Raw genomic sequence first — 22634 nt, 5'->3', positions numbered from 1 at the left:
CTGACTCCTGATTTTGGTTCAGATCATATCGTCATGGTTTGTGAGATCGAGTCCTGTGTTGGGATCTGTGTTGACAGCTCAGAGCCTGCTTGGGATTCTTTCTCTCTCTCTTTCTCTCTGGCCCTTCCCTGCTCATGCATGAGTGCTCACTCTCTCAAAATAAATAAATAAACATTAACAAGATGCAGAGTGGGAACATCATTATCATTGTCACTAGTAAAAACGAAAGGACAGGAGAGGCACACAGACAGGACAGGGTGCACAGCACAGCGGCTAAGAGCATGGCTCCAAAGTCTGGTCACCTGAGGTCAAACGCCTAGCTTTTCTACATTAAATTTCTTTAAGCCTCAGTTTCCTCATCTGAAAAATGGGGATAACATAGACCCTCCTTTCTTAGGGTGTTGGAATGAAATGAGATGATGTATGTAGAATGTTCAGCAAGCCCAATGTCTGAGACAGACTATCAATACTGTCAGCCACAGTTATTATTATTGTCAATGTTACACCAAGCCAGGAAGAATGGCATTGGCCTTGAAGCTCCCAGGGAAACCATACCTCCTCAGTTCACATTCTGTAGAGACAGTTCCCCCCATAAAGAACACTTCAAATTCCATTTCTTTTATGCAACCGAGGCCAGAGAGGGCAACCCAACTGCCCTAAACATCTCCTTCCCAGTGCTCCACGTGTTTCCTTCATTCATGGTAAAGACTGCTTCTCTCTGGTCTTTTCAGAAATATGAACTGCTAGGCAGAGGTACCAACACCTCACTGATGCTTTGCGTCTAATACTCAGCAATTAATGAGGATGTAGTCAGAGGAGACTCCCCTAACCATTCCTCCCCTCTCCATTCATCTTATGTAATTAAAGCACAGTGCAAACAGGGTCTCAAAGCCCTCTCTCTCAGCTCAGTCATCACCTCTAAATCCTCAGCTCACAGGGGGAGCAGGCCCTATGGGATGCCTCGAGGGTCCTCGGATGAAGGCAGGCAGCTGACAGATGTGTATGAAATGAGCCAGATGGAAACCCGCAAACCCAGTTGGGCTCACATGGGGCTGTGGGCCCAGAGATGATATCAGGAGAAAAAGAGTACCAGATTTTTATGGGAATTCTCTCAACTTCCAACTACTGACAATTCAGATTTTAAAATTATTTTGAAGGCCTAGTAAGCAGGTCTGTGGGGGCTGTATCCAGCACCTTGAAAGGAACATAAAACTCTTCAAAGCCAGAAATTTATGACCTAGAGCAAAGGAGGAGTAATTTACCAAATGGAGTTCTCTAAACCAAAGGAGTTTAATGGATCAGAAAAAAGACAATAAAAACCACCTGTAATTCTACTACCCAAACCACTACTAAATTTTATGCTTTCAAGTATTTAAAAATATATGTATGTTTACAGATGTTTTGTATGGTTCTATATTTAATAGGAATGGGCTCCGATGTGCATACCAATTTGTCACCTTTCTTTCCCTGCACTCGTCTATGTTGCAGTCATCTCTGCATGCTGCCCTCTTCAGGCAGCTCTGCGCAGCACACCCTCTTCCTCCTCAAAAGGTGCTTAATGGGCAGTTAGTTTTTCTGGGATGCGCTGAGCCAAAGTTTCTCAAACTGAAGTCATGAACAGTACCCTCTAAAAGAAACAAACTACTGTGGGCGCCTCCACAAACACACCCAGGGATTTGTTTGAGAAATATCAGCCAGATCAGCCAAGGCTTCCTTTTTTTAATTAAAAAAAATTTTTTTTAAGTTTATTTATTTATGAAAGACAGAGACAGCACAAGTGGGGGAGGGGCAGAGAGAGAGAGGGAGACACAGAACAGGAAGGAGGCTCCAGGCTCTGAGCTGTCAGCACAGAGCCTGACATAGGGCTCGAACTCACCAACCGTGAGATCATGACCTGAGCTGAACTCGGACCAGCGCCCTGGTGACCCACATCCCCAAGGTTTCTGACTTCCAAGTGTGAGTTTTCACAGCAAGGAGAAGCATCTTTATAGCTGCTAAAATAATTTGTTAAAAGATTAAAAATCAGAACGAAAAGGCAAATTAAAAAACTCCTGGCTAACTATGCATCCATTGAACCCCAGTGGAGAAACACTGGTGAAGGCACAGCAACCAGTCCCTCGGGACCCAAGACCCTTATGAGTGAGCCTCTGAAGCTTCTCTTTGCCTGGGAGCCCATACCCTGGCCCTTCCCCGTGAGCCTCAAGGCTTAGGAACCACAGAAACCACTGCTATTCACCACGTACACTGGGACCCTGGACCTAAAGCCAGATTCTCCTCCCACCTTCAGAGGGTTGCAGGGAGGCTGTACTTTAAATTATTTTCTACATTGGGCTCTTGGGCAAGACTCCTTTTGAAAAAAGTTTTCGCTACTGAAAAAAGGAAAAAAAAAAAGGAAAATCACACAGGTAGGCCATTCTCCTCATCTCACAGATGGTTAGATGCTGATCTGGAGAGAGGCAGGGCCTGCAACAGACGGGGGTGAGGACACAGGTTTTCCAAAGGGCTGATGCTCCCTCTGTCAGCCCCACACCCACCCTGCCTGAGTCCTCTCCCCAGGCCCTTTCTCCTCCTGCGCCCTGCCAGCATTCCTGTCCACCGTGTGTCTTTCTCCCTGAAAGCATCAGCTCCTTCAGTTTTCAAGGGTTCCCTCTGTATTCCCTCTCATGGGTAGATGGGAAGACCTACAACTTGAGGGATGATCTGTGCAACATGGGGGCGTCTCCAGTTGACCCTGGCAGCATCTCAGATGTATGCAGCTGAAGGCCTCTAGCCTATTCGAGGGAGGGGGATGGCCTGCTTGGCAGGTCTGTAAATGCAGACTTAATCTTCTTAGCTGGAGACACCTTTATGATTCCACAGAAAGAAGAAATGAATTTAACCATGGAATCCATTCCCATTCTAAACATTAGAACAGAGCCTTCCAGGAAATGAAGGCACCGAGTCTTGCAGCCAAACATCTGAGGGTGGCAGTAAGGTGCTAGGTCTGTGACCCAGAAGGGTCTGTAGGCTGGGACTGGTCCTTGGTATGGACCTGGGTCCTGGGCCTGAGTGAGTCTGGCCTCAGACTTGCTGTATGATGTTAAATCACTCATTTATTCCTTCCGGGCCTCGATTTCCTGATCTCTGAAATGTGGCTACTACTACATAGCTGACTTCACTGGGTTACAGTGAGAATAGAAATGAGGGATGGCATCTGGACTCAGTGTGACATGTTTGTCACTAACACCTGCATTTCAGTTACCTCATTTGCAAAATGAGAGCAAACCAACTTATTCATGCTAGAAGGAGTTGAGAGGGATCAGGGAGGCTCACTAAAAAAGAAAGTTAGGCTATCAAAAGATCGATTCTTCAGGGGCGCCTGGGTGGCTTAGTCGGTTAAGCGACCGACTTTCGCTTAGGTCATGATCTCGCTGTTCGTGGGTTCGAGCCCCGCGTCGGGCTCTGTGCTGACTGCCAGCTCAGAGCCTGGAGCCTGTTTCAGTCTGTGACTCCCTCTCTCTCTGACCCTCCCCTGCTCACGCTGTCTCTCTCTCTCTCTCCTAGAAATAAATAAAAAACATTTAAAAAAAAAAAGATCGATTCTTCGATACACAGTAGCGGCTAGTGCCTCAAACAAGTGCTCACAGAGCCAGCAAGCTTTCAAGCCATGCCCCTTCCCCATGCCCTTGGCCTTCAAGTGCTCACTCTCCAGCTGCAGAGGCAAGTGCCAGGCCTGGAACCATACAGACCAAACAGTGAGTGTCCACTTTACAGGTGCAGCACCCAAGCTGCATGAGCCCAGGAGGAGGACGCCAGCCTGGGCTGGAGCATCAGAGAAGCCTTCTCGGAGGTGGAGGACCTGACCAACTTGGGCCTTGGAGGGTGATGAGGAATGTGAAGGGGCAGAGAAACAGAAGTACAAATGGCTGTGGAGGGAAGCATGTGAGGGGGAAAGAGGGTGGTGCTGGGGGCTGAGGGTGGACAGGCAGGTTGGACTCTGTGTCCTGTGACAGCAGATACCTGACTCGGACCCTGCATCTGTATCGCTCCCCAGCCCCACAGAGCACCAGAGAGACTGCCTGCGCCCAGTGCATCTTCAGGAGTATCCTACATCTATCATGCAAATGTCCTACTTTGGCATAATCCACCACCAGTACCACAAGTGGACCATCTGGTGGGGGAGAGGAGAAGGAGGCAAGCAAAAACAATGCCTAACTTTGCAGGTGGACTTGGGGTACAGAAGTACAGGTGACAGCACCCACGACTGGCAGTGTTCATACAGTGACAGGGTCACAGGGATACGCTGGGGGTCCTGCGCCATGCCCGTGCCTGGAGCTCTACGAGCCGGAATACCATTGTTTTCTCTCCCATCCGGGGCACAGTAAATGTGTAAGCATCATTATGATAAGGAGATACTACACACAGAGCTGTGTGTTTTCTCTGAGGTTGAGGCTGAGGGCACCCCATCCATCCGGGTCACATGGAGACTTAAAAAACATAAATAAATCACACCAGGGAAATGGAATCTGGTTTTCTGCATGGCCCCTAAGGGGCTGGGGGTGAGTCTGAACTTTGGCCAATGGGAAACAGATGAGGACATGCCAGGTAGAAAAATCTGCCCTCCTCTCGTCCAGGTGCACAGACTACGCCCCAATGCTGTTCCTCCCTGCAACCTACAGAGAGGCCCCTCTATTCCCACTGAGAGTACTTGCCTGCTCCTGAGGGTCCTTCCTGTGTGGTGGGAGCCTCTGCTGTAACTGCCTCTTGTTTCTGGCACCTTCTCCCTTTTTACCCTCACCCTCACTGTCTTGGGCTTGCTCCTCTCAAGTAGTGTTAATGCCTTAATCATTGCTTAGGGCCCATTTTTGAGAGGACAAAGGCTAAGTAAGACAAAGAGGAACCACACATTCACTTGCACTGTAGCATAAAATAAGTCATTCACAAGCACAGGGGCTTTAAGAGTTGTCAGTAACAAAACAACCCGTGAGCAACACACCTTGTAACACATCCGGACCCACAGTTTTCTGATGCTATAGAAAAGAATGAGAGGTGAGAACACACAGGATTGGGAAGGCTTTGATTCAACCCCTCCAAGGTGCTCTTGTATCTGTTCATTAACGCAACAGGCATTTAATGATGCTAGATGCGCCTGGCTTGGTGCGGGGTGCCAGGGATGCAGGGGTAACTGAGCCATGGTCCACACTCTCAGGCAACTTACAGTTGAGTAGGAAAGTCGACATGGAAATGCTGGGGTGGGCATTACACGTGAGCTGGGTTATTTCGGGAAGAGGGTGAAAGGAGGGAAGGATCCTCGCTGTCTTGTTTGAAGACAAGAGATGGTGGTTAGAGATAAGAGAATGGCTTCGCTGAGCGTGGTCCAGAAGGTGAACGGGAGTTTGTTCCACTGCTCTGGGTATGGTGGAGAAGGCTTCCCCTGTAAGAACCTTTTGCCAGGGACCTGGTAAATGAATCCATCCAATGTGGTGGGAGGAGATTTAAATAAATCCTGGGGAGCAGCAGCGGTGGTAACCTGGCTGTCTGTTTTCTTCACTCATAACCCCTGCCTCCTTCCCTCTACTGACACCACTACTCTCAAAAAACCCAAACTAAAACACCAAGGCCCTGGAGACAAAAGCCTTCACCAACATCAGAAAATAAAAAACACACACAAGTTCCTGGGAAAGCCGAGGTGCTGGCATAAACAATGCATTTGGAAGAACACCTGCATCAGCGTCGAGCCCCCATGGCCATCACCATTACTCAGAGCTAACCAGGCGTGGGCTCAGGGAGTGATCAGAGAGGAGAGGAGGAGGTCAGAGCTGGTGAGGGTCCCTGGATCCAAGTGTTACTTTCAGATGACAGAGCTAGAGACAGAAAATCCCATTAAAAAAATTTTTTTTAATGTTTATTTATTTATTTTGAGAGAGAGAGGGGAGGGGGAAGCAGCAGAGAGAGGAGGAGAGAGAGAATCCCAAGCAGGCTCTGCACTCCCAGCTTGTAGCCCAATGCAGGGCTCAAACTCATAAACTGTGAGATCATGACCTGACCTGAAATCAAAAGTCAGATGCTTAACCGACTGAGCCACCCAGGCACTGTGGAAATCCCCATTTAAAAAAAAAAGTTTACATTTTTGCCTGCCTGAGTGAAATTTTTATGTCCTGATGCATGACTTTGGTGTGCTCAAAGCTTTCTTAAACCCAAAAATGTAAATAAAATGTCCTAAGCAGCTTCTATGGGAGTGGGGTCCCCAGAAATACAGCAAAAAAACAGTAAATGGGATTGCACCTGTCACTTGGTGGCTGTGTTCAGGCACTTGACAGGGCTCAGGGCTCCCCATCACCTTACTAAATTTGGTCAACCCATATTCACATGCCTGCCAGTGTCTCTGCCACTCAACTCGAGCTTTACCCAATCAACACTAACCATTTACAAGGTTTCATAGCATTAAGTGCCACTAGACAGGCTTCTGCATGAACAGATATGTAATCGGCATAATTTGAAAAACGGCAGGTGACAGTGTCAAGTCCAAGGCCAATTCCCTTCTGCTGCCTAACTGATGGGCCAGGTCTCCGGGGGTAGGGGCAGAGAAATGGTAGAATTTAGTGGGGAGGACCTGGGACCCACTTATTTCAGGGGAGCTCCCAGCCCTACCACTCACTAGCGGCATGATCTTTGCCAAGTCACTTCACCTCTCCAGCCTCAGGGTCTGCATATGCAAACTGTGGATCATACTATCCCCATGTCACAGGGTGGCCATGAAGAATTACCGAGGCATGAGTACAAACCACTTAGTACTGAGCCTGGCACACAGTAAGCACTCAGTTGAAGGCCAGGAGACCCAAATTAGCAGGTGAGCTAAATGTCCACCTGAAGAGGGGTGGTCCGTGCTCACAGAGTTGTTTCCATCACAGAGGGCTGTGCTGAATTCGCCAGACATCTGTGCCTCAGACGGAGTCACACGGGGTGTGGCTGAAGTCCTCTGCAAGGATGCTATGAGACTCTGATTGATTTCTGTGACCTGAAAACAGCCAAGGCCTTTTGTGTTGCATGCACGCTTGGGGAACTCAGACAATCAAGTAGTATGCCTCCAAATGTGTTCTCAGGTTCTGGTGTTTTGTCTCCTCTCCTTGAAGGATGTCCAGTCTTTCAGCTCTCAGTTCACGTATTATGCTGGCAGAAACTCTCAACAGAAGTCTGGAAGCTAGCAGTAGTTACTTAGTGGACCAGATTGCCTGAAGCAGATGCTACTTTGCACAGCTGGAGCAGGGAGAACAGATGAGTGAACATCGTCAGAGAGTATGGCTAGTTCCTTCAGAGGAGTGCACTGAACTTGTTAGCAGGAGCTCTGATGTTGAGTTCTGAAAGCAACTAAGGTAGTTGGTATTAAATTATAACATGAAAATAGCTGCTAATTATCATCTCCTGCCTAGTTAGGTAAAGAAAAATGTGTTTGCCAGGGAAGCAAAAATAAAAGAAGTCCATAAATCTCTTCTTTTTAATGTTTATTTATTTTTGAGAGAGAGAGAGAGAGAGTGTGTGTGTGTGAGAGCAGGGACAGGAAGAGATAAAGGGAGGGAGAGAGAATCCCAAGCAGGCTCCACGCTGTCAGCATGGAACCCTCTGCAGGGCTTGACTCATGAACTGTGAGATCATAACCTTAGCTGTAATCAAGAGTTGGATGCTCAAATGACTGAGCCACCTAGGCACCCCAAGAAGTCCATAAATCTTAAAAAATAAAGGAAAAGGAGTTGTTAATACAACAGAAATGAGAAAATGCTACAAATCGGGGCTCTTCACCTTCACTCCATCTGGTTAACTTTGACCAGCACACTCCTGGCTATTCTTTGGTTTTGGCTGTTACAAACAGCATTACAGCAAACATCCATGTCCGTACATCTGTTTGCTCATCTCTGTTTCCTTAGGAAAAATAATTCTAAAGATGGAACTGCTGGATCGAAGGCTATGTTTAGGGGGCTCTGACACACATATCGGCAACCCACACTCGCACTAGCAGAGCAGCACATCTGAGCTGTGGCCTTCAGGGCTGGGATCCTTCACCTGGCCCCAGCCGTGCTGAAAACCAGGACAAGTCCTGACGTTATAGATCAAGCACCACCTCCCGCTCTGTGGGGACCAAACGTTAACTGCTGTTTCACATTCGTCCCTCTGGAGTAGCACTGTCTGATAGAAGTTTCTGTGATGTTCTGTCTCTGTGCTGTCCTTCGTGGTTGCCACTAGCCATGTGAGCCTATGGAACACGTGGAATGTGTCTTGTGTGAGGGAGAACCTGAATTTTTAACTGTACTGAATTTTAATTTAAATTTCAATAGTCACATGCGGTGGTGGCTACTCTATGAGACAGCACAGCTCTAGTGGTTCAGGAAGGACCGTAGCTTATGGTTCTTCTATAATCAACAACCACGGTGACCAGAGATCCTTCATTATTTATACCAGCTCTGATTCCAAATATTCTGTTCTCACTGACCCATAAACATTGACATTTTGGAATTTCTTAAATGTCTGGAAATTCTGGTATTTTCACAATTTAAATTACATTCTCCCATACTGCACTTCCTACCTAGAATCTTGTCAGATTATGTCCCCTTAGGGACTGGAAATATTGAGCTCCCAGCTCAGCAGAGAAGCAGAGGTCTGTCACTCGAGGGGTATAATCTCCCAAGAGTCACTACTATCAGTCTATCGTTAATAACACCATCCTACCTCTGTGCTTTTACTTATGCTATTCTCTTAGGCCAGGGAACCTTCTTCACTAGGTAGGGGTGCCTCCTCCAGGAAGTCCTCTCTGATTATTCCCTTTTAGAACTAAAGGTTTCATGCTCTGTGTGTGACCACTAAACATGGCTCATGGTTCAGATGAGAGCCTTGAGTCACCATCTAGGACCTATTTAACTCCTATTTTAAATAAAATACTGGATTTCTGACCCCCAAGTTTATTTGAAATAACAAATTAGGAGGGGGAAAGGCTCACAGGGACAGAGACACTGGAGGTGACAAGAAGTAAAAATCACCTACGAGTTATGCAGTATAGGAGATTTTTAGAAAAATATATAAAAATTCCAAACCTAGGCTTCTGAAAACACAGATATTGGGTCATTTCGTGCAAGGGCAAAGGATACCTTTTCCAGACCTCAGTAGTTCTTGAGGGTAGGGCTATAGTAAATAACATATTCATTAAGACAACTATAAGGCATCAAATGCTAACCCTAAATACTGGGGAAGAGGTGAGGAGAGTCATACTAAAGTTCTAGGATTTAAAGCTTGACAGGATTTTAGAAGTCATCGATACTTTATAGATGCAGACACTGAAACCCAAAGAGATGATGTAATTTGTTCAAGGTCACAAAGCTATTTACTGGCAGGGCTGGAACCAAAGCTGGTCTACTAGTTCTCATACTGATACCTGGAAGAGTCACTTGATGAGCTTCTTTATCCACAATGCCATTGAGTTGATGAGTCATAAAGGGAGGAAGAAATAATGTATCTTCTTGACCCTGCTATACAAACACATTTTCTCTGGTTGCTAATGATAACAGCTGGGAAAGCCTACCTCTCTGTACAGAAACAGGTGTCAAAAGGACGGAGGAAATGGGAGTTGGCATTTCTATCTCTACGATGAGCACAGTGTGAATAGCACAACTTGGGGTGATCTAACATTTGAACGAGTATTCTCTAATTGGGGTGATTAATATCCAAATTGGTATTACACACGGGCAATATATTCAGTCTGTAAGGAAAATGAAATCCCTCAAACACACAGCTGTCCATCAAGATGCAAATGGCAGAAGAGAAATAAGTGACTGATGATATACAAATGATTTCAATGCTCTATGCAACACCAGACATTTATTTTGGGGTTTTGGCCATGGAGAAAGAATAATAGGATTGATCTAAGGCAGTTATAAACCACCACTGATAGATAAATATACATCTTCTCACTCTATGAAGGAGCAGGTATTCAGAACAAGGTGGTTCACACAGACAGACAGCTCTTTAAATGATACCTTGCAATTACATTGCAGCCTTCCAGCAGATAATAAACCTTCAATGTCTTGAATAATTTAAAATTTTCCAGCGGCATGAAGGTTGAAGGGAAAGAAAAATCACACTCTGCTTTAGAGGGAGAAAAAAAAATTCTCAGCAGATCAACTGTGGGAATTCTGGCAGAAAAGTGCCCAGTTTTTTCATTTGTTTTTCTGTAAGGTGGATATAATCGTCCCAGCTCAATCTGGTCCCTGATTTTCAAAGTCAAGGAGCCAAGAGTGAATGGATCCATGAGAAATAAAATCAGAGAATATAGGGCATTAAATCTTTATATGTCATCACTACCATCACAAAGGTGGTAATATGTAAAGTATACTATTCGGGATCCAAATAAATTTGAGTTTGGATCCCAACTCAACCACTAACTTGTGTGAACTTGATCTTTCTCATTTAGTTTCATCATCTGTAATATCAGGACAATAATGCCAATCATAGGATTCAGTGAGATCATGTATTAACAGTTCCTGGCATATATTAAACGCTAACAAACAATGGCACTAATTATTATTTTAATAAATTAATATTATGACAACATTATAGATGAACACAGAACTTCATATCAGGGAACATTATGGTATCTAGGTCAACACTTATGGTAGTGTTACTCTACAGTCACTCTGAGCCAGCCACTGTTCTAATCCCTCTACAAGCAATATCTCAATCAATCTGCACAGCTCTGTATGGGAGTAGCCTAATTTTACTCATTGAGATACAGAGAGATTATGTACTAGTTCAATGTCACCCTAGTGTCGGACTCTAGAACTATAGCCCTTAGAATTCAAGGATTCAAAGCCCAAACAACTTAAAGTTTACGTTTTACATTTAGTTTCTTTTTTAAAAATAATTCGCATAAGCACAATTTTATGCTGTTGCAAAGACAAGAGCAACTAGAGGGGAGTCAATGCTGGGTCATAAAAGTTGATCCCTGGTACTGTCAAGGTCGGCTTTTATAATTAAGTTGACTACAGACACTGGTGAACATCCAGAGAAATTGTCATGAGAGCAAATGCTTTTGTGAGATGACTAAGAATGCCGTTCAGTCCTGTTGTGAGTCTGTACTGTATGTGCTGTGTTAGCAGCTGGCTTGAACGTTAAAATGGGCTGGATGCTCAACTGCACTAGTTGGGGAATGTATTCAAGGATGAGCTGTGGTGCATATTTGGCTCACACAGTAACTCAGGGAAGGGGGAAGAAGCGGGGTACATAATCAGGGCATCTATACCTGCTGCTGTAGCCTTGCCCTTTGAGCACAATGGACGGTCGGGCCAGCAGCAGCATACCCACTGGGAACAGCCTGGATTGGAGGATAGGACTGTGTTCCTGACTTATGCAGGTGCCTGATAGCTCGTGGGGGGCTGTGTCCAGCCAGCAGCAGGTGTTCTTGAATGGGAGCAGGACTTTGTCATGAACCGGTTGAATGACTGGAGTGCCCGGTGGGTTTCCACTTCTCATTTCTAGCATGTGCAGGCTGGGTAGAGATTCCTGAAAGTAGAGCAGAAATTCCCTAAACTCTGAAGTCGTGCTGCCTGGAAACACTAGGCTTCTTACCATCAGTGGAAAGCCTTGACTCTTTCCAGATTTAAAAATAGATTTTGCGTGTGGGTAACTTGCAAATGCCTGAACTTGAGGTTTTGCATGTGTGGAGAGCTCCCTAAGAGATAGGATCCGTGGGAGTGTGGGAGAAATATTTAAAAATAAAGGTTGAAATGTGAATAGAACTGGAGTGTCTGTTCTTGAACTTACTCTACCACCACATTTTTTTAGAAATTTATCTTGCACTGGAAGGAACTTGCGGGTAGAGATACCAACAGGGCCTTCTAAAACCCAGAGAAAGCCGTGGGAAGATCAGGGCAGAAATAAACCATGCTGACGGATGTTGCAGGGTGGAATGATTTTAATTCAGTATGAGGAAACGCTTTCCCAAGAACTGCCCAGTTAATCGTGACACAGCAGTACAGACCTGGAACAGGACTACAGGGGTGGCTGTCAGCATTGCTGACCTAGCCTCGTGAGAGAGTTGCAGCCAACCTAAGCAGGTGAGTACACTGAGCTGAAAGAAACAAAACCCAGGGTGCCCTGATTTGAGCTTTTCTATTTCCAGAGCCATGAATGTGGTTAGAAGTGGGCTGACATGAAGGAAGCTCTTTGGAGGCAAAAATGTTCATGGGTGAATTTTAAAAGTCCCAGGAAGGGCCAGAAATCCATATAGGCCAGAGAACAGGGCTTTGAAGTCAGGTGCCCCTAGGCTGGATGAGATGTTGGTCTACCCCAGAAAAGATGGGACCATTAACAGAGAAGGCAGGGACCCGAGTGCATTTTTACATCAAAAGAATTTTTTTTTTTTTTTACTGGATGTTTCAGGAGGAATTTCTTCCATGCCTGCCGCACTTAGAGTTATAAGCTTGGTTGGGGCCTCAAACAGGTGATTATGGTAATTTAGAGAGAAAGTACCAAGCCATTTCTGTCACAAGGCCGTTCCAGCTTGAAAATAATAGTACCTCCTTGTATTTATAGAGTGCTGAATACTTTCCAAAGCCCTTTCCCATCTATTATCTCATTTGATCCTGACAACGGGGCCAGAGATGTGAGTTGTGGCTCTGGTGCTGGGCTTTGAATGAGGACTTTCCCCTCCTGGGTCTTCAGTTTCCTTATGGTGGTCCTGGGGCCACTTGCATCAGAATCTCCAGAGAGCTGGGCAGAATGCAGATTCCCAGGCTTCACCCAGACTAAGAACCTGGATGTCTGCAGGGGTGGGGCCCCGCAATCTGCATGTTAAACATACTTTACAGGTGACTCATATGCATACCAAAATTTGAGAACCCCTGCTCTGGCATTTCATACCTCCTTGGCAATGAGATTTTGTCAAATGAAACACACACACTCAGCAACTAAAAAAAAAAAAAATCCTCAAAAAGTATAAAATTCTGATGAGTGGGGAGAAAACAGTCTGGTGTTGGCTGAGTGTATGTGATCATCCAGATAATAACAGCCTCTAGAGGATATAATTAGTGCCCTCAAAATTGGAATATGACTGTTTAATAATTTAAGTGAGATCATCAGGCTTAATGAATAGCAGTTGAAATTAAATGTGAGACCATAAATCCACATGGCCCACTCCAGGGAGTTAGTTATTTATGACAAGGCATCCTGGAAAACAGGGGTCTGGCCGTTACTGAACTGGTGTCCTCCTCCAAGTGCCACGTGTGTTTGCACCTCACGCAGTCCAAACTATGCATGCATTCACAGAAATCGCCATCCAACTGTATCACAAAGCATCTGTTTGTGATAGGGGTCCTGCCATTCCTGTAACCTGGCGTTTTCCAAGTCTAAACACCATTTCAACTCTATCAAAATAGTATGAGATGCTGGTTAAGAAAGCTGGATTATGGGAGCCCACCCCAGAACCCCTGAATTAGTCCCTGCTGGTGGGCCTTGCCAACCTGCATTTTAACAAGCTTCTCAGTCGATGCTGACGCGGTAGAGTTACGAACCACAGCTTCAACCTGGAGACCAGAGGATGCACGCCGGGGGCGGGCTGTCTGCCTTTGAGGTCACTTTCTCCTAGGCAAGCATGCTGGTGGCTCCATGGGGTTCTTTCCTTCCATGGAAATCCGCATCCTCTTCAATGTTCTTACTGAGGTTTTATAGTTCTTGAGGCTCTGACAGGGTTCTGATTTTGTCTAAGCCTGTTAACAGGACTTTGAGGCAGATGGGGTAGCTCAGCACCTATCACCCCACATTCCAGTTAACAGTAATAAAAACCACCATCACTATAACAGCATCATTAACAAGGACCATTTACTGAATGCCACCGCGTGCTGGGCCCTGCCAAATGTACTCGCTCATGAGATGGGAAAGGATGGGGGAAGAACTGGTTAGGCTCAGCTGGCACCACAGACCACCACCCTAAATAAATCACCATGGCCATGGGGAAGGGACATCACTGACCAGATGAGCCAGGGCCACACCCATGGTATTAGTGACTGGCTGTCCCTGCAGGAGCAAGGAGTAGGCCACCAAACTGACTCTGTCCCTCAGCCAGAAGGCAGGAAAAAGGGGTTTGTCTACAACAAAGAATATTTACAGTCAACTCTACTCAGGGGCCAGGTCTATTTATAGGTCATTTTCATTCACTCATGAGTTCAAGCACCACTTCTGTCTTAAGGCAGCAGGGACAGGTTTTCCGGGAAAGGTCAGGCCTGTTCTTTCTTCCCACCTCGTTAAAACGAAATCTGCTGGCTGTTGTGGAGATTCTGGGAAGGTAACTTGTTTGAGTTTTATATTAACATAGGTTGGAGTGCAGTTGTTCTTTAGAATATTCTAGACCACATATTTTGACAGCATACAGGAAAAGAAAAACCTTAATGGTTTCTGAGAAGACTGGGCACAAATCACAGCTTTATAATTCCCTCTGTATTCACCCTCACTGCAGATTATTAGCAATGCCCAGTAAATCCCATGTGTTAACAAGCACAGGCATGGAGGACACACAGTTGATGGTGGCTGTTGCTGGTTATTTTGAGATTCCTGGATGCTAATAAATACTGTGGGCATCTCTGAAGAGGTCTGAGCATATGAAGCAAGCAAATGAAATTATTACTATTATTTTATTATTCTGGGAAGAATGGACATTTTGGTCTTTCAAGAGAAGGAACTGAGTGTTTACAGCATCCAGAAAAGCTGGAAGAGGCAGTCTGAATCTGTTACCAGAACCAACGTGACTAAATCACACAAGAGGAAGGGATGCTACTACGGCCTTCCTACACGCTTATTTTTTGTCCCATATAATGATGTAGAAGTGGCATTTTCGTAAGATCTCTCTACTTGAGATAGTAAAGCTAGAGCCTGAAGAGAGCCAGAGGAGAAATTAAACTCACAATGCCCATGAACACAAGACTGACTGGCCATACTGAAATTTTCTCCTTTCAATTTCTGGAATAAGTAAATCACATGTGAGTGTGTGGACTGGGCCTTCTTAATCTTCAGAACTGACAGGTATCACCTATTTTTGGCTATGAAAACTGGTTACACTTTAAGTCCTCAATGTTCACAGCTGTGCAGGTACTTCTGGATTAAAATCAAACCAAAACTGACTCTGGAGTTGGGGGTTACCTGATAAAGACATGATTGAACTTTTTAGGGGCTGGAAGTTCTGCAAGAAAACTGGGAAGAATCCTTGAAGTATCTTTCTGCAATGAGCTCATTTTACGGCGTGTCTGGTGGTAGCAGCAGAACAGAGCTAAAGCCTACCTTTTTGGCCAGTGTGCTTCATTAATGGGCTAGAAGCTGTATTATTTAGAGAACTGTGCCAACATTTACAATGAATGACAGCAGCAGAACATATCTATTAGACGTAGGCATTTCTTTACCTGAAAGTTTTGTTGTTGTTCTTACCTAAAAGTCATTTTACTCAGGTGGTGGGGTATGGAGAGGAGGTGAATTTCTTGTACCTTGGTTTGCACTGTCTACTAAATGTGAATTTTCCCTTAAGGCAAATGTTGGCCACTAAGAGGCTCCCTGTAAGATGAAATGTAACATGTTTAAATCACTTACAACAGTGTCTGGTACTCAGTAAGTGCTACACAGGTACCATGTGGCATTACTATTATTGCTGGTATTGCCGGCTCCTTTCCGGGATGCAGACAAAAATCAGCCCTTTCAGCTCCCCCCCCAATTGAGTTAAATGTGAATGATGTGAAAAGACTTGGTTGGTTTGAACCAAATCAGCTTAGGTACGGAGGAACCTCTTACTTTCATTTTGGCCTCAAATTTCATCTCCCTCAACACTTTACGTAAACAACAGTTCACGTCAGCCCTAAGCCAAGGGCTTTCTGTGGGCATCCTTCTGGAGGCCTCATTCTAAGGACCTCTGATAACCTGCTCTACTGAGTATTCCTTCCTTCCATTACGTTTTTAAGGAAACACTAAAACAGTGGAAAGGGGTAGGTTTTAATCCTCACAAGAAGATCAGGAGAATATCAGCAAGTTAGCACAGCTGTGCTGTGCCCAGTTTTTAAAATGTAGAAGGCTCACCCACGTCAATAGAAACATCACCTTTCTGAAAATATAATGCAGCTATTTTCCACTACAGAAACGATTCTTTCCCAAACATCAGGGTTTTTGATGTTTCAGATGCAATCCGAGCGATTTATTTGATTTTTTTTTTTTTTTTGCTATCTCTATAAATCATTTATACAGTGCTTGATTCACAAAATTCTGGGTTTCTTTTTTAAAGATGCACAAAATATCCCATAAACATATTGACTCCTGCATCCTGTGTTCCTGCCAGATAGCCACCAAAAGGTTTATAGATTTCCCTCATTATAAACTAATTGATATGCTGTAACAGCTCTAATCTTCTTAGGAGTCCTCTCCTTTGGATTCCAAGAGAGAAGCGTTGTAGATGTCAAAGATATTACAGGAGAAGAGAATCAAGAAGCCTGTGGATTTTCTTAGTGGTGAGACTGACACTTAAGGTATGGGATTCTTAAGATTATGGAGCCCATCGTGGGGAAGATCGATCCTTACTGTCAAGTGGGATTACCAACAGGGAGGAGATGAGCTCAGTACCCCCCGTATCTGCAGTTTCGTTTTCTCTGGTTTCGGGTACCTGCGGTCATCAGCGGCCCCAGACGCCAGGGATTCTCCTTCTGATATGTGGTCAAAAGGTCAACAGTAGCCTGCCACCACATCACAGTGCCTCCATCATTCACCTCCCTTCACCTCATCACGAGGCATTGTATCATCTCACATCACCACAAGAAGAGTGAGTAAGGCACAAGGAGAGAGAGAGAGACCGCATTCACTTAGCTTTTATTACAGTGTATGGTTCTAATTGTTCTATTTTATTATTAATTGTTAATCACTTGCTGTGCATAATTTATAAATTAAACTTTATCACAGTTATATAGGTAGAGGAAAAATATGGTAAACACAGAGTTCTGTACTATCCATGGTTTTAGGCTTCCCTGGGTTCTTAGGACATAGCCCTCACAGATAAGAGGGGACTACTATACTCTAAGTGCAGGTAAGCAGTTTAGGTCACTTACCGCCAATCTCTTTGAGCCTCAGTTTGGTCATCTGTAACATGGAACTGTTTATTCTGCCCTCACACTGTAGGGGGAACAATATTTCACATCTGGGGTGGTCAGGGGAGGTGATGCTGGGGAGGTCAAAATACAGACTGTCACTTTACCTGTGTGGCCTGCTTTACCCTCTCCACCCTGTGGTGTGCTCATTGGCATAGGCTCTGCCCTGCCAGGGAGGCTCACAGTTCCTCAAATGCTAAGCTCGTCCATGGGTCAGTTAGTTCAAGAGGAAAGCGGTAGGAACAGATCGATGTTGTGTTCTCTGGATCAGCCTCTCCAACAATACAGCTAATATTGTCAGGTCACTGGACTCCTGTCTCTATTTCACAGTTGACTCAGAGAAGAAAAGATGTGACAGTCATTTTATAATGACAAGGGCAACTGATTGTAGAAACTTAAGTAAAAGAAATCTGGATACAAAGTTAAATATAACTTTACTTTATACTTAGGATGTTCACTATACAAAGTGCAATGTAAAGGCACTAAATGTAGAAGAATATTATCTAGTTATTAAAAAACAGATGATTTAGCTCTATATCTTTTGACCCAAGGAATGTCTATGATAAATTAACAGGAATAAAAGGAGGAACGTGTACAGTATGACCTCATTAAAAGGAAAAAAAAGCCATGTAAAGATTAGAGGTAAAGGTTTTAGTATCAGCATGAATGGTTTTAAATCAAAGCTCTGCTTCTTTGAGCTAAGTACACATTGGCTACTTATGTAATCTCTCTGTATCTCAGTTTTCTCATCTATAAAACAGAGATAGAAATACTACGTTTTTTTAACTAGGCAAAAGGGGTTTGAGATCATTGAGTCCAGTGGTTTTCACATTGGGAAGGAGAGAACCCACAAGAGTGCTATGGTAATGAATGAGTGAATTCACTTAGCACAGAATAGGTGCTCATTGGCGCGCCTGGGTGGCTTAGTCGGTTAAGCGTCCGACTTCGGCTCAGGTCATGATCTCATAGTTTGTGGGTTCAAGCCCCACATCGGGCTCTGTGCTGACAGCTCAGAGCCTGGAGCCTGCTTCAGAGTCTGTGTCTCCCTCTCTCTCTGACCCTCCCCTGCTCACAATCTCTCTCTCTCTCTCAGAAATAAATAAAACATTAAAAAAATAAAAATAAAAAACAGGTGCTCATTAAGTATTAGTTCTTGTTATTACATGCTGTTACATGTTAGTATTATTATGCAGAATGATCTAGAATAATACACACGAGGCTATTAACATGTTACCTCAGTTGGAGTGGAACTAAAAGGGGATTGGGAGGGCATGAGAAAGAAAGTGGAAATGAAAAGACACTGAAGACCAAAAAAATCTACAAAAGACAGACAGGCATGTGAAAAGATGCTCAACAGCAAATATCATAGGGAAATGCAAATTAAAACAAGACACTCCTGCACACCTATTAGAATGGCAAAAATCCAGAACACTGACAAGACCAAATACTGGTGAGGATGTAGAGCAAGAGCAGTTCTCGTTCATAGCTGCTGGGGATGCAAAATGGTACAGTCACTTTGGAAGAGAGTCTGGCAGTTTCTTACACAAGTAAACATACTCTTACCATGGAAATCCAGCAGTTGTGCTCCTTGGTATGTACATAAGTGAGCTAAAAACACGTCCACCCCATGTATATGACAGGTTTATTCATAAGTGCCCAAACTTGCAAGCAACCATGATGTCCTTCAGTAGAAGAGCAGATAATTAAACTGTGATACGTCCAGATAATGGAATATTAGTATGCACCAAAAGGAAACAGGCTATAAGCCATAAAAAGCCATGGAGACACCTGAAGTGCATATTACTGTGTGAAAGAAGCCAATCTGAAAAGGCTGCCTAGAGTATGATTCCAGTTATCTTACACATTCTGGAAGAGGCAGAACCATGGAAACAGCAAACAGCTCAGTGGCTGCCAGGGGTTAGGGAGAGGGCAGGATGAACATGCAGAGCACAGAGGAGTCTTAAGGGAGTGAAACTATTCAGTATGACCCTATAGTGGAGGATATATGTCCATCATACATTTGTCCCACGGAATGTACAGCACCAAGAGTGAACTCCAATATAACCCTATATATTTGGGGTGATCATGGTATGTCCACATAGATCCATCAAGTGCCACAAATCTGACTCTGATGCAGGTGCAGGGCCATGGCCTAGCTATGTGTGTGGTGGGGGTGGAGGGGTATATGAGAACTCTCTGTTTTCAGCTTCACTTTGCAGTGAACCTAAAATTGATCTAAAAACTAATGTCTATTAAAAAAAAATCCCCTGAGATGGGGGGCGGGGGGGAAGCCTAAATGTTAATAGTAATTGCCTGCAGGTGATGAGGTTATTGGAGGGCTCATCCTTCATGCCTACCCTGGGCTCATGCTGCTCTCTTAGTCTCAAATACTCTTCACCCCATACCCCAGGGAGTAGTATCTACTGGTCCCTTGGGATTGAGTTTAGCTGGCATTTTCTCTGGAAGTCTTTCCTGAACTTCTCTGTGCTCCACAGTGCCTGGCTGTCCACCAAGGGCCACACGCTCCGTGGTCTTACAACAGTCTCTTACCTCATCTGTCTGCCCGTCTAGATGTGAGTCTTTGTAGAGAAGTCTGTGTTAGTTAGCCCTGCTGTATCCCTAGCATCCGGCACAGCATCAGCAACAGTCGATTCATGAGTTTTGTTGAATATATGAATATGAATTAAATCGAGACAAGAGCAGGAAAAAAACAAAATAAGCAATATAAAACTCACGGGGAAAGAAGTGAAGCAACACAGTGGAGGTGGGGAATAGCCATCCCAGCAGCGGTGAGGTCCTGGAAGCAAATGAAGGCTGAGAGAGGAATGGACACGAGTGCCGAGGGACAGGGTCAAGAGCGTATGTTGAAATGCAGATCAGGGAAGGACAGAATGGACTCCCTGATGTGCTCCCATGACTGGCATGGTATGACAGTGCATGTCAGAATTAATAAGTCTGTCATGGAAAAGAGGACCTGACTCTGGCTTCACTGCTGAGGGACTCTACTGTGTGAGCTAATGGGTCCAGCAGAGTCTATAATCCTCCCAGCACCACTCACTGCCAGTGACCCATCAATAGCTCTACAAACACTTTCTGAGGAATTCCTTCTAAGGGGGCGCCTGGGTGGCTCAGTTGGTTAAGCATCAGCTCAGGTTGTGATCTCCCAGTAGCGAGATCGAGCCCTGGGTTGGGCTCTGTGCTGATAGCGTGGAGCCTGTTTGGGATTCTCTCTCTCTCCCTCTTTCTTTGCCCCTCTCCCACTTGTGCATGAGCTCTCTCCCTTTCTCTCTCAAAATAAACAAAGACTTCCTTCTACATGTGTTTGTTTGTTTACTGATAGGGAGTAGAGTTGAGTCATGAGATCATACTACTGCCTTTCATTTCTGTAACTCATCAGCCCAGGTAGCCCGTCGTTCATCCGAGAACAATCATACTTTCCATTATTACATACCCTGTTTCTCTGCAAAACCAACCCTATTTGAAAGCAGGGAGGAGAAGGAGAAAAGGAACAGAAAAATACAAATGAACAAAGAGGTCTCTCTTATTTCTCCTAATAAAAATTCTGCCATGGGGCAGTGCAGTCTGGAGGCAGGTCTGCTCCCCTACATCTTTCTCGCCCACTAGTGCAAAAACATCTCTATGTCCTCTTAATCCTCAAGCAAAGCTCACACATTTGAAGAGCTTTTGGACACCCTGGAAACCTCTGCAGTGCTCTATCTGTAGGCAAGGCCAGAATTATTGTGGGGTCAGCACTAGCCTCCAGTCTAGTCCCCGGTGCTGCCTGCACAGATCTCTGGTTCTCATTTCAAGCCTTCATCTGCTCCAATTTTGTCTCCCACCCGAGGTCTCAACCCTTAGCTGAATTACAATTAGTTGCCCTGAGGATCCTGGGGGAGACTCGTTTCGGAGGAGGAAGCCTTCTGCTGGGCAGCATCAGTCTCGCCTGTCGTTAGCATCTATGAATTTCAACTCCGAGAACTGCGTCTGCTCATGTGGCCCAGAGGCATCGGTCTTTTGTGATGGCCCACATTTTGTCGTACTTTGGACAGGCCCACCATAGTTCTGAAATTGTTTCTCCCAAATCTCATTTTTAAAACAATCACTGCTGAGTAAGTTTTCTTCCAAAGCTGCCTTAAGAATGCCTTCTCAGAACAAGAATGATGATTACTTTTCTGAAAAATGCAGGTTGCAAAACCTGACAGCTAATATGCAGGACTGAGGGGTGTCAGGTAAGAGTTCTCCTCTGGGGTGCATGTCTGATTCACTGAGGAAAGGGGGCAACCATTAGGGGCCTTAGTTCTCATTCTCATCTGTGAAATGGGATAGGTATCTGTTCTCTTCCTCATCTTATTAGGGTCTGGCAACGGCACCACATTGGATCGATATTTTTGCTCTCTGGAGAAAGAAATGCACTTGGAAAACGTCATTCTTATGAAATTTACCTCTTTCTCAAGACTGTCACATGCTTTTATTATTGGAGGGTGGGTGTGCCATGTTATTTTTGTCACCAAGTACAACACTGAAGAAACTGGGATATTAGAGGTGCAAACCATGATAAGTCTAGGATTGGATGTATTTGAGAATGAGCTCTTTTTAGCAAGAACTCTGCTCTTTAATACAATGGAAAAGTAATTTACTGAGAAGTGATCTTGGGGAAAGAGAAGAGCAATGCACTGCTGCAGATGTTTCTTAGAACCAGCTGAGCTGAGGAGGGACAGGCTGCACTGGGAGCCCTGAGACAGGACTGCTGTCCCCCCTCTGCGACCACCAGCTATGTGCTCTTGGCCTCGGCCCATCTGTAAAATGAGCAGCCTAAGCTGTAGCTGTGATCATCACACATTTTAAAGCAGTGCAGCTCCTCTTAGCGAACACCTTTTCAGGAACTGATTATATACCATGCCAGGGGAGGGACTTGCACCCCACCTGCACCTGCCAGGTTCATCATACTGCCCACAGTACTCCCTGAGGCATCCTGTGCCCTTGCTGCTCTGAGATGCACAGTGAAAGTCAGTAGCCTAGACGGTCTTAAAAATCTTTCTAGCTGTTCAAGGAGAATCGCTCACTTCTGATCCAGCTGATGTTTGGTTTATTCCCCCCACTGGAGGACTAATGTCCTCGAAAGGGATCCTACCAGGTGCTGTTGTGGGTCTGCCTCCAAGACAGCTGATGCTTCAGAAAACAGGTGACAGGGACCTGAGGCCAAGCACAAAGACACAGGCTAGCACAGTAACAGAAGGAGCATCTTGTCTTCTACAGCCACATGTGTCCCTGTGGCTGAAGATGGCCCTGCTACTAAAGTGGCTTTGTGGGAGGTGGGGGTAGCTGCCATGTATTTCCTTCCTTCCTCCCTCCTTGTTCATTCATTTGCTAATTCACAAACAGTTCTGAATCACCTGCTCTAGACCATGAATGATCTAGTGACCCAGTAAGCAGGATTGACAACCAATAGGTCCACAAGCAGCCATGCAACTATGCATGAAGAAGAGTGAAAGGTGGGGGGGGGGG

The 22634-nt window shown here is 45.0% G+C and overlaps 1 protein-coding gene across 1 annotated transcript in view; it reads right to left on the bottom strand.

Annotated features, from left to right (window-relative positions):
- Positions 1-22634, bottom strand: part of GALNT10 (polypeptide N-acetylgalactosaminyltransferase 10) — a 225972-nt gene that overhangs the window by 71312 nt on the left and 132026 nt on the right. The gene's annotated exons all lie outside the window — the stretch shown is intronic.

This window comes from Crocuta crocuta, unplaced genomic scaffold (genome assembly GCF_008692635.1).
Source record: "Crocuta crocuta isolate KB4526 unplaced genomic scaffold, BGI_CrCroc_1.0 scaffold343, whole genome shotgun sequence".
Lineage (NCBI taxonomy): Eukaryota > Metazoa > Chordata > Mammalia > Carnivora > Hyaenidae > Crocuta > Crocuta crocuta.
Note: the sequence above shows the minus strand (reverse complement) of the source record. Positions and strands in the feature narration are given on the sequence as shown.